A 10,257-nucleotide genomic window follows, 5' to 3' on the forward strand; every position below is an offset into this window, starting at 1 on the left:
AAAACAGTTAGCAGTCACCACCGTCTGGCCAATATGATCTAAACCACCACCATCAACCGAGGATCGCAATGTCGGCGGCCCGCACCGCACACGCAAAAGGCCACCTCATCGCGGCAACCCCACATGTCCAGAGACCGTCATGGCCGGAGCAGTGTCATTAAAGATGCACCGCCAAAAGTAGCCGCCGCAGTGGGATGAGCATCGTTGCGACATCAATCACAATTTCATTGTCAAGCCCTTGCACTGGATGCCGAGGTACTGTAGGTGCAGCATGTTCCCGATTTCATTGGGCAGCTCCTCGACGATGTTGACGCCCTCTAGGTTGATGACACGAAGGAAGGTGGATTCCTTGAGCAGCTGGCTGAAGCCCTTCATGAATTCATGCGACCCTGCATACACTAGTAGAAAACGGGCTTTTTGTCCCGGTTTCAGAAAGCCTTTTCTGAAACCGGGACAAAAGGGTCGAGACTAAAGCCCCCCTCCCCTCCCCTAGTCCCAGTTGTGTTACGAATGACATGAAATTTGTAGCGGGCTTCATGCATCAAATTGTCTATCGCACAAAAATATTAGAATTTTTTGAATTTTTTATGAATTTTTTTCTAACCGGGTGCAGATGAGCCTGGGCACCGAAACGTCCTATTTTCTATGAAGAAACTACCATGTTGTTGCCATCAGATTCACAAAATAGCTGTCAAACCTAAGAGCATCTACAGCCGGGGGGCCCAAACCGAGCTCAAACGCCCGGGCAGCCCGCCCGGTCATTGATCGGACACGAAAATCTGATCCAGACGGGTGCCTCAAATGGGCTTCAAACGGCCGGGCTGACCGGCACTCCTTATATACAGCCCAAATATTGAGCGGATATGGGGGCATCCGGACGCGCCCGTCACGTCGGACTGACGACGGGGTCCCATGCGGAAACGCCCGGAAGCCCTTCGGTTGGAAGCTCGTCTCCTCCGCCGGACCATGTCGTCGTGTGGCGCCACTCCGGCAGGCCGTGTAGTGCCTAACCAGGCGCGCCGACACTGACGATGGGGTCCCACGTGGAAACACCAGGAAACCTGTCGGTTCGAAGCTCGTCTCCTCCGCCGGACCGATGTTGCTGTGTGGCGCTACTCCGGCGGGCCGCGTAGTGCCTAGCCGACTATTTAAGTCGACCGCCGGCACCGAAACCCTACCATCCACATTTCCTCCGCCTGCCCGCTGCTGCCGCCACTTTCCACTCCCCGTCCGCCTAGTAGCCATGTTCCCACGCCGCCGGGTGAGGAGCTAGCCATTAATAAGGCCGGAGCGTCGGCTCGAGCTCCTTGAGCAGATCCAGGCAAGGAGAAGCCCTGATCTGGGGGGAGGGGGGTACCTTCGGATGCGGTAGATCCGGAGGAGTTGGAGGATGAGGAGGAGGATGTGGGGGACGCTGACGACGCGAACCTGCAAGCGGAGCATCAGGCCATCATCGATTCCCTCCGCTCGGGGTCGGTTGCGAAGGCCAGACGCCGTCACCGGCAGGAGGTGGTGTCCCCGAAGGAGGCGGAGATGCTCGCCTATATGGATGAGGTCGAGCAGGAGGATGATGAGCTGGAGCCCTCCTGCGTGCCCGTCTAGCCGGTGACCGGCACCGACGTATTGGACATCTCCGACGGCGAATATTAGCTAGCTAGGGCAGTACATAGTATGTAGTATGTAGGATTTATTTTGCATGCTTTGTATGGATTTAGGGTCGAAATATGAGAGACTCAGATGCAGAGTGGCTAATTTGAGGCGTGACTGGTCACTGTACACGGGTGTATCTTGTTGCGTATGTGGGCATTTGAGGGGATGGATTTGCAAAGCCTGGTTGTAAATGCTTCTTAAAAGAAAAGAAAGGACTAAAAATGCCATTTACTACATGAGCGTCCAGAAACAAAGACAGACGAGGCGACGACCTCACCAACTCTCAACTCTCAGAGAGAATAAAAATATCCATCCAAAGACCTCACTCACTCACATCTGCTCTGCCGCCGCCGGAGAAGACTGAAGACACACCTGCTCTGCCTCCTGCGGCTGCTCCACGCGGATCTGCTTCTGCTGCGCGCGCGGTGGCGACGCGGATCTGCCATTTCCTGCGGGCTGCGGCGGCGCGACAGAGCTCGGAGGAGCTCAGCTGTTGTGCGCGGAGGCGACGAGGAGCTCAAATGCCGCTCCCGTAGGCGACGCCCCGGAGTACGGGAGGAGGAGCTTCCCCTCCGTCGCCGTCCGCGGCAAAGCTTCTGCATCGGAGGTCTTCACTCACCATGATTGAGCAGGGGTGCTCTCTCTTGAGATCTGAGTGAACAGTGCATCCGTTCCGTCCTTCTCTAAAGGTTTGTTTTTTCTTTCTTTCTTTCTTGTTCCTCCTTCCTTTAGTAATTAATTGGAAAGGGGATTATATTAGCGAGACTGCTACCTCATTCTTGTAGCTGAAAAAAAATATGTGGCATGTAAATCTGATTGATGAAAAATAATGTTTGGCCATCAGAAGCCTGTTTGTTTGTCTCAAATCTTAAGCTATATGCACATGTTTACATGTGCACATAATAAGATTAAAGAGTGAGTGTCAGTTTGGTAAGTTTCCAATACTTCGATAGTAAATGTAACTGAAAATTGAACTGCTGTATATCTCTTCAGTTGGTGAGGCAGTTCAAAATTGAACTGCTCTAGTCCTTGCACGCTAGCTACTTCAACTTCTTCCTCCTTTTTACTTGAATTTCACCTCGCTTTTTGCTCTACATTTCTTCACCATGATTCAGCTGCTCTCTCCCTCTCCAGATCTGAATGAAACAGGGCATCCACCCATCTCAAAGGTTTATTTATTATATGTAAAAATCCTTGTAGCTATGCAGCTAACCTCTGAAAGAAAATGTGGCATGTAAATCTGATTGATCGAAATTGCTGTTTGGCCATCAGAAGCCTGTTTGTTTGTCTGAATTCTAAAGCTGTATGAACATCTGAACAAGATTAATGAGTGAGGGTCAGTGTTATGTAGGAGTAGATAATAGGCGTCAGGGCAAGTTTCCATTAATTCAATAGTAAATGTAACTGGAAATTAAACTGCTGTATTTTCTTCAGTTGGTGAGGCAGTCCAAGATCAATCTGTCTCCTTGCACGGTTACTTTCACCTACCTACTTCAACTTCTTCCTCCTTTTTACTTGAATTCCACCTTGTTTTTTTCCTGCTCTCTCTCCAGATCTAAATGAAACAGGGCATCCATCCATCTCAAAGTTTAGTTTTGTAGGCTTCTTATTTGTTTTTCTAACCTTTTTCTTGTCCCCCCTTCAGTATTTGGAAAGCAGATTATTGACTGCTACCTGATTCTACTTGTTGTATTGTTATTGGTGTGCGTCCCGTTTGAAATTCTTAAGCTGTATGCAGATCAGTAGAGGGGCAATTCAGGGGAGCGTTAAGATTAATACGTGAGGGTCTGTATTCAGTAGATAAGGTTAAACCGTTAAATTGTCAGGGTAAAATGTCCAATTGTAAAATTTATCTGTAGATTAAACTGCTATATATTTCTTTGGTTGCTGAGGCAGTTCAAGATTAGTTTGCGTTAAACTGCTATTAATTAAGCTTCCAGCTTGTTTCCATTGTCTCTCCTGCTAGCACTTGAATTTCGCCTCACTTTTACTATTGCAGCAACAGCCAGCAAGTGCAATGGCGATGGTGCTGGATGCATTTGCATCCTATGTGGGACACATGCTCGCGCAGCTAGCTGCAGATGGTGTGGGGACGATGCTGGGCGTCTCCGGCGAGATCGACAAGATGGCCGACAAGCTCCGGGACCTCAAAAACTTCTTGGCTGATGCTGATAGGAGGAACATCACCGATGAGACCGTTCAAGAGTGGGTGGGCCAGCTCAAGCGTGCCATGTATGAAGCTACCGACATCCTCGACCTCTGTCAGCTCAAGGCCATGGAGCGTGGATCATCTACTACTCTAGACGCAGGGTGTTTCAACCCCTTGCTCTTTTGCATGCGCAATCCCTCCCATGCTCATGAGATCGGCACCCGCATCAAGGCGCTCAACAAGAGGCTTGACTACATCAAGGAGCGAAGTGCTGCTTTCAACTTCCTCAATCTCGGGTCCTATAAGGATCATAGCAGCAATGTTCACATTTCTCATCATGGCAATCCTAGCCGGGAGACGGTAGGGGACTTTGATCGATCGGCTATTGTTGGAGACATGATTGAAGAAGACACAAGGGCACTGGTGCCCCAAATCATGCAGACGGGAAAGGATGTCAACAATGGCATCAAGGTGGTTGCTATCGTAGGTGTTGGTGGGATCGGCAAGACCACCCTTGCCCAGAAGGTCTTCAATGACGAGGCAATCCAAGGTGAATTCAGCAAAAAGATATGGTTGAGCGTCAACCAAAACTTCAGTGATGTTGATCTGCTGAGAAGGGCCATCATCGAAGCCGGAGGAGATGCCCAACCACCTGAAAGTGCAAAGACCAGCCTTCATGAAACCCTCAAGAACACATTGATTGACCACAAGACCTTTCTGGTAATGGATGATGTGTGGAACCATAGAGCATGGGATGACGTGCTGAAAATACCCTTAGTCAATGCTGCTGCTTCAGGCAGCCGAGTCCTCATCACTACCAGAGATGAAGGTGTTGCCCGAGGGGTGAAAGCTATCTGGCCGTACCACCATGTCGACATATTAGCGCCTGAAGATGCTTGGTCATTGCTCAAGAAGCAGGTATGTTCTTATTAAATACTAATCTTTCAGTGAAGTGAATAATCTATCTCCATCTACGTATTTAATACTATGTATGTAATTAAGAGAAATGTTAGGATGCTCCCACACTAATGAGATATTAATTACGTGTATTTTAGTGACTTCTATGTATTATTACCTCTTGGAGGTAAGAGGTTGTCAGTAAATTTCTAAGGCTAAGATTACTTTGCAAGTGCCAACAAAGCATGGTGCTAAACAAGGAAATATGCCACAACACTAATTCAGACACATTCAAAGACACCTAGATTTTTTTAATCAAGCTTGAGAAATAATTAGAAATTTGGATAATTATGTATGTATCGTTTCTACCAGTGAAGAAACATGGGTCGTATGTTCATGTAGTGAGTAACCTTTTGTGAATATCTAGATGAAGATATTTTAAGACAGTGTCATAGGTAATATAAATGAAAAGTTATTTTAAGACAGAAAAATAATAATTTGGTGACCGCTGCCAGTACAACAAAAGAATATAGCATGAAAATAACTAGACTAGAAGTTGGCACTAATTTTGCTAGAAAATTTGCACACAAATCTAGTAATTAATTTTTGGCGTAGTATTATGCATTTTAGGCGCTTGAGAGATAAGATAATTTCTCGTTACCATAAAATATGAAAATGAATAAAACATACGATTTCTGCTAAATTTGGAGGTACTTCCTATAGACAGTGATGAGAGAGTATATTCTTCTAGCAGTATGTTCCATCTTGTAAAAAGGAAAAGGAAAGAAAAAAAAATGTTTTCTAGGCATAAAGTATGCAAGCTACTGCGGAAATCTTCTGGATGTAGGAGAAACATAAGTAAATAGATTAATAACCTTTCTTCTACATAGTCAATCATACCTTGATAAATGGACAGACACATCAACTAGTCCTTTTAGATCACTATTTGAGTTATCTAAAACATCCTATATTAGTTTGCAGAGGGAGTAAAATTGAGTGCCTTAGAGGATCTTGGTACATAGTTAATTAACTGCATCAGTCCCTTGTATTGTATGTTTGCAGGTATGCTCAAGTGAGATAGATGAAGACCACATCAATATGCTGAAGGATATCGGACTGAAAATTATACAGAAATGTGGTTGTTTACCAATTGCTGTTAAAGTGATGGGAGGAATCTTGCGTGAAAAAGGGGGGCTATGTCGTGACTGGCAGCAGGTTTTGGATGATTCTAAATGGTCAACAACTAAAATGCCCGGTGATCTCAACCACACAGTATACTTAAGCTATGAATATATGCCTTCTTACCTGAAGCAGTGCTTTTTATACTATTCTTTTCTTCCTAAAGTAGAATCTTTCATATGGATGAAGTCGTGGCAATGTGGATAAGCGAAGGATTTATTCATGGAAACTCTGGTGATTTAGAAGAATTGGGAAGAACGTACTACAAGGAGTTAATATCTAGGAACCTTATAGAGCCAGATAAATTGTATGTTGATTTATCGGTTTGCAGCATGCATGATGTTGTCCGCTCATTTGCTCAGTATATGACTAAAGATGAAGCACTCGTAGCTCAAGACGAAGATGATGATATTCTTGCTAAACTTGGTTCACAAAAGTTTCTTCGGTTGTCCATAGAAACTAGCCGATCACAATCAGGTGAACTTGATTGGATATCTCTACAAGCGCAGCAATCAGTGAGAACATTGATCTCAACTGTCCAGATTAAGATGAAGCCTGGTGATTCATTGGTTACTTTTTCTAGTTTGCGGACTCTGCATATAGAATCTGCAAATATGGCTTCATTGATTGAATCGTTGCATCAGCTCAAGCACCTGAGGTATCTGACACTAGTAAATGCGGATATATCGGTACTTCCAGAGAACATTGGCAAGATGAAGTTATTGCAATTCCTTCACCTTGGTCTATGTACAAAATTGGTAAATCTTCCTGATAGCATTGTGAAGCTTGGCCAGCTGACGATTCTTTCACTTCCCCAAGCAAGTATGGTACCTAGAGGGTTTAGTGGTCTGACAAATATGAGGAGACTAAGAATGTTTCGAGCCCATATGGATGGTGACTGGTGCAGTTTGGACGAGTTAGGACCTCTTTCCCACCTCAAGTTTCTTGGATTAACTGAATTAGAAAATGTATCTGCTGCCTCGTTTGCTGTTAATGCTAGGCTCGGCGAGAAGACGCATCTTATCATGCTAGTCATGCGCTGCACCAGTAAACTGGGAGATGATGGGTTGGTCAAAGAGAAGGAAGGTGTCTCTGAGGAAGAGCAGCAACGAATTGAGAAGGTTCACGATAAGCTCTGCCCTCCACCTGGTGTAGAATATCTTCAAATCAGTGGGTATTTTGGCCAGCAGCTCCCGAGCTGGATGATGTCCACATCAATGGTCCCCCTCAACAACTTGAAGAGTATATTGTTTGGTGACTTAGCTTGTTGCACACAACTTCCCAATGGGTTGTGCCAGCTCCCCAATCTGCAGATTCTACGGGTCTCCCGTGCTCCATGCATCAAACATGTTGGGACTGGATTCGTGCAGGCGACAACAGCTTCATTTCCAAGGTTAAATGAAATGATCTTGGACAGAATGGTGGACTGGGAGGAGTGGGAGTGGGAGGAGCAAGTACAAGCCATGCCCCGTTTGAGAAGGATTCAGCTCAAAAATTGCAAACTGAGGCATGTTCCTCCGGGCCTTGCCTCCAATGCAACCTCTTTGAAAATATTATTTCTAGAACATGTCAAGCAGCTCAGCTACATTGAGAGCTTCCCTTATGTTGTTGAGCTTATAGTGGATGGATGCGCCGACCTGGAGAGGATCACCAATCTCCCCAATCTGCAGAAGCTTACCATTCGGAAATGCCCAAAGTTGAAGGTGCTGGAGCATACCACTTCAGTCGAAGTGCTGGTCCTGGAGGATTACAACATCGAAAAACTCCCAGAATACATGCGAGATATAAAGGCAAGGCATTTGCAGTTATTCTGCAAGCTATGGTTGCTCTCTGCGGTAGCCGCGGGACAATCTGGCACTGAGTGGGACAAGTTCAGCCAAGTGGAGCATGTCAAGGCATATGCACGTGATGGATACAACAAAAGAAAATGGCATGTTTTGTACACAAGTGGAGACAACTGCAAGTTGGATTCCAATATTAGCAGCTCTACCATATTTGAAGGTATAGAAAATCAAACATACAAGCTTTGTCTTAATTTGTTTGAGCACTCGTCCTGCCATTTTATAAATTCTTTTGATTTTATCTCCTGTTTTTCGTCCATACATATTGCATGATGACCAGATATATTATGTGCCTTCCTAGTGCATCTTGCTGAGTATTTGTCTTCTCGCTTGTTCTTCTAGGTTTTCTCGAGTTTAACATATCTTGAGTATGATGTAACCAGTTTTATGTTTTTCTTTCCATGCAGAAACCTTATCGTCTTCTATGGTGGACACACAAGGATTTGAGTCTCTGTACAAAATGAGAAGAAGCACCTTCAGTTATGTCTGCAGCTTGGTGAGGATCCCATTTTTCGAAGATATGATCACAAGGGAGCTCACCTTTGTCGATGGGAGAGTATTGTCTTTGCAAGACAGAGTGGCGGTCGCTCTCAGAATGCTGAACTCTGGTGAGTCGCCGGTTACCGTAGGATCCTCTCTTGGTGTGGAGGAGTCAACTGCCTCGCTGGTAACTCAGGTGTTTGTTGAGGCTATGTGGGACCGAGCAATGCACCACTGCAGCTGGCCTGGCTCCACTAAAATGGAGAAGATCAAGCGCAAGTTTGACAAGATCCACGGCCCGCCAAACTGTTGCGGTGTTGTACATACAGCTCACATCCCATTTGGATCAGAAAACCATGACCATCAGGAGAATGATGGCATGCTATTGCAAGCCGTGTTTTATCCGGATCTGAGGTTCACAAACATTTGGCGGGGGGCATCAGGTAGCATGAACCAATTGAGCCTTTTGCAGGACTCTTGGCTCTTCAAGTCCTGCGAGGAGGGTACTGTGTTGAATGGCAGTAAGCTGAATTTATCAGATGGCTTGGATGTTGGGGAATACATGATTGGTGATGCAGGATACCCTCTCCTCCCCTGGCTTCTCACACCTTACCACCTGGAAGACAAGGACCCGTCTGCAGAAGATTTCCCTCCTTATCAAGCCGAGTTCAACAGGAGACATTCTTCAGCATCAACCATCATGATGGCTGCACTCACGAGGTTGAAAGACAATTGGAGGATCCTGCACAGAGGGGTTGGTTCATGTCCACCTTATAAAACAATCTACGCGTGCTGCATGTTGCATAATATAGTGATAGACATGGAAGAGGGGGAGGAGGAGGAGGAAGTTGCAGGCATGGAGGAGGAGGAGAAGGAGGAGGAGGAGGTGCGACAGTTAGTGGACGAGGACGCCGCCAGGGTGAGGGACGTACTGGCCAAGCACTTGATTGAATCTAGAGGTAAATCAGCACAACTGTTAATGTGTTTGGTCGCACTCTAGCTTTGCCTCTCTTACTCCTTTTGCAATTCACTGCTATTTGATTACATGCTAATTTCACTTCACCCGCTTGGCTGCAGAGGAGGAAAAAGAAGCATCAGCAATAGTAGTTGCATCCACAGACAGCAGCGGATCGGGGAAAGGAGAAAGTGCATGATAGATAGCTAGCTAGCTTGGGAGGTGAGATCAGATCGTCCTCTTCACAGTTTTAAATCAATTTGGTACTCCAAAATACAGACGGCAGATCAAAGGAGTGTTCAGTATGCATGCAGAGTGATATACTAGTATGTAGTATCTCATCCAGTTTAAATAAATGTTGATGTGAGCAGGCGGAATGTAGATGGGTCTTCATCCTGCTGCTCAGCTTGGTTACATCAAATCAAATCGCCAACGGTGGAAGGGACGTGGCTACAGAAGGGCGGTGAGGGAGCCTTGCATGTTGTTTTTGTTATTGCCACTAAACCGTGATGCGGTTGAGAGAAAAATTAATGCTGTAGCTGCATGGAGACTGCAGACTGTTACACTGAAGAATTCGCAAGGTCACTGTAATGTTTTGGTCACATATTCATTGTTCCTCGATCGGCTGGTCTGCTTTGCTTCTCCTCTACTGTAAGGTTAGTTTGCCAAAGGAAGGTTTCAGTCATGGTTCCTTTTTTTTTTTCATGTGAACAAGAGCATGATGCGTCTGTGACTTGCAATTCATTCACAAACACTTGTTTTATTGTGCATTGCTTATGCATCTAGTTTCCATTTGATTTTTGCATACAGGCTGCCATCAAGTGATTTCTCTTTCTGCATGCGGTGCTCACTTTGAGTGTGCCAGGAAATTCGGCACGCCTTCATCAAGGAGCTTATTGTATGGTCTTTGTGAATAATTAATAATATGGCTGCATGCATCGTTCAGATGCAGAGGCCCGGGGGTACATCCTCCTTTTCTAATCTAATCTAAAAAAGAAAAGTGCTTCCTCTTTCTGTGGTCGGGGTTTGCCTTTTATATGTAGCTCTGGTAAGAAGAAGATGCACATCTGCTTGACGAAAACACAAGCTTCTATTTTACGTACCTG

The 10,257-nt window shown here is 45.7% G+C and overlaps 1 pseudogene; it reads left to right on the forward strand.

The window, feature by feature from the left end:
* The first annotated feature begins 1,910 nt into the window (after positions 1-1,910).
* On the forward strand, positions 1,911-9,917 carry LOC119336447 (annotated as a pseudogene).
* The last annotated feature ends 340 nt before the right edge of the window (positions 9,918-10,257 follow it).

This window comes from Triticum dicoccoides, chromosome 7B (assembly GCF_002162155.2).
Source record: "Triticum dicoccoides isolate Atlit2015 ecotype Zavitan chromosome 7B, WEW_v2.0, whole genome shotgun sequence".
Taxonomy (NCBI): Eukaryota; Viridiplantae; Streptophyta; class Magnoliopsida; order Poales; family Poaceae; genus Triticum; species Triticum dicoccoides.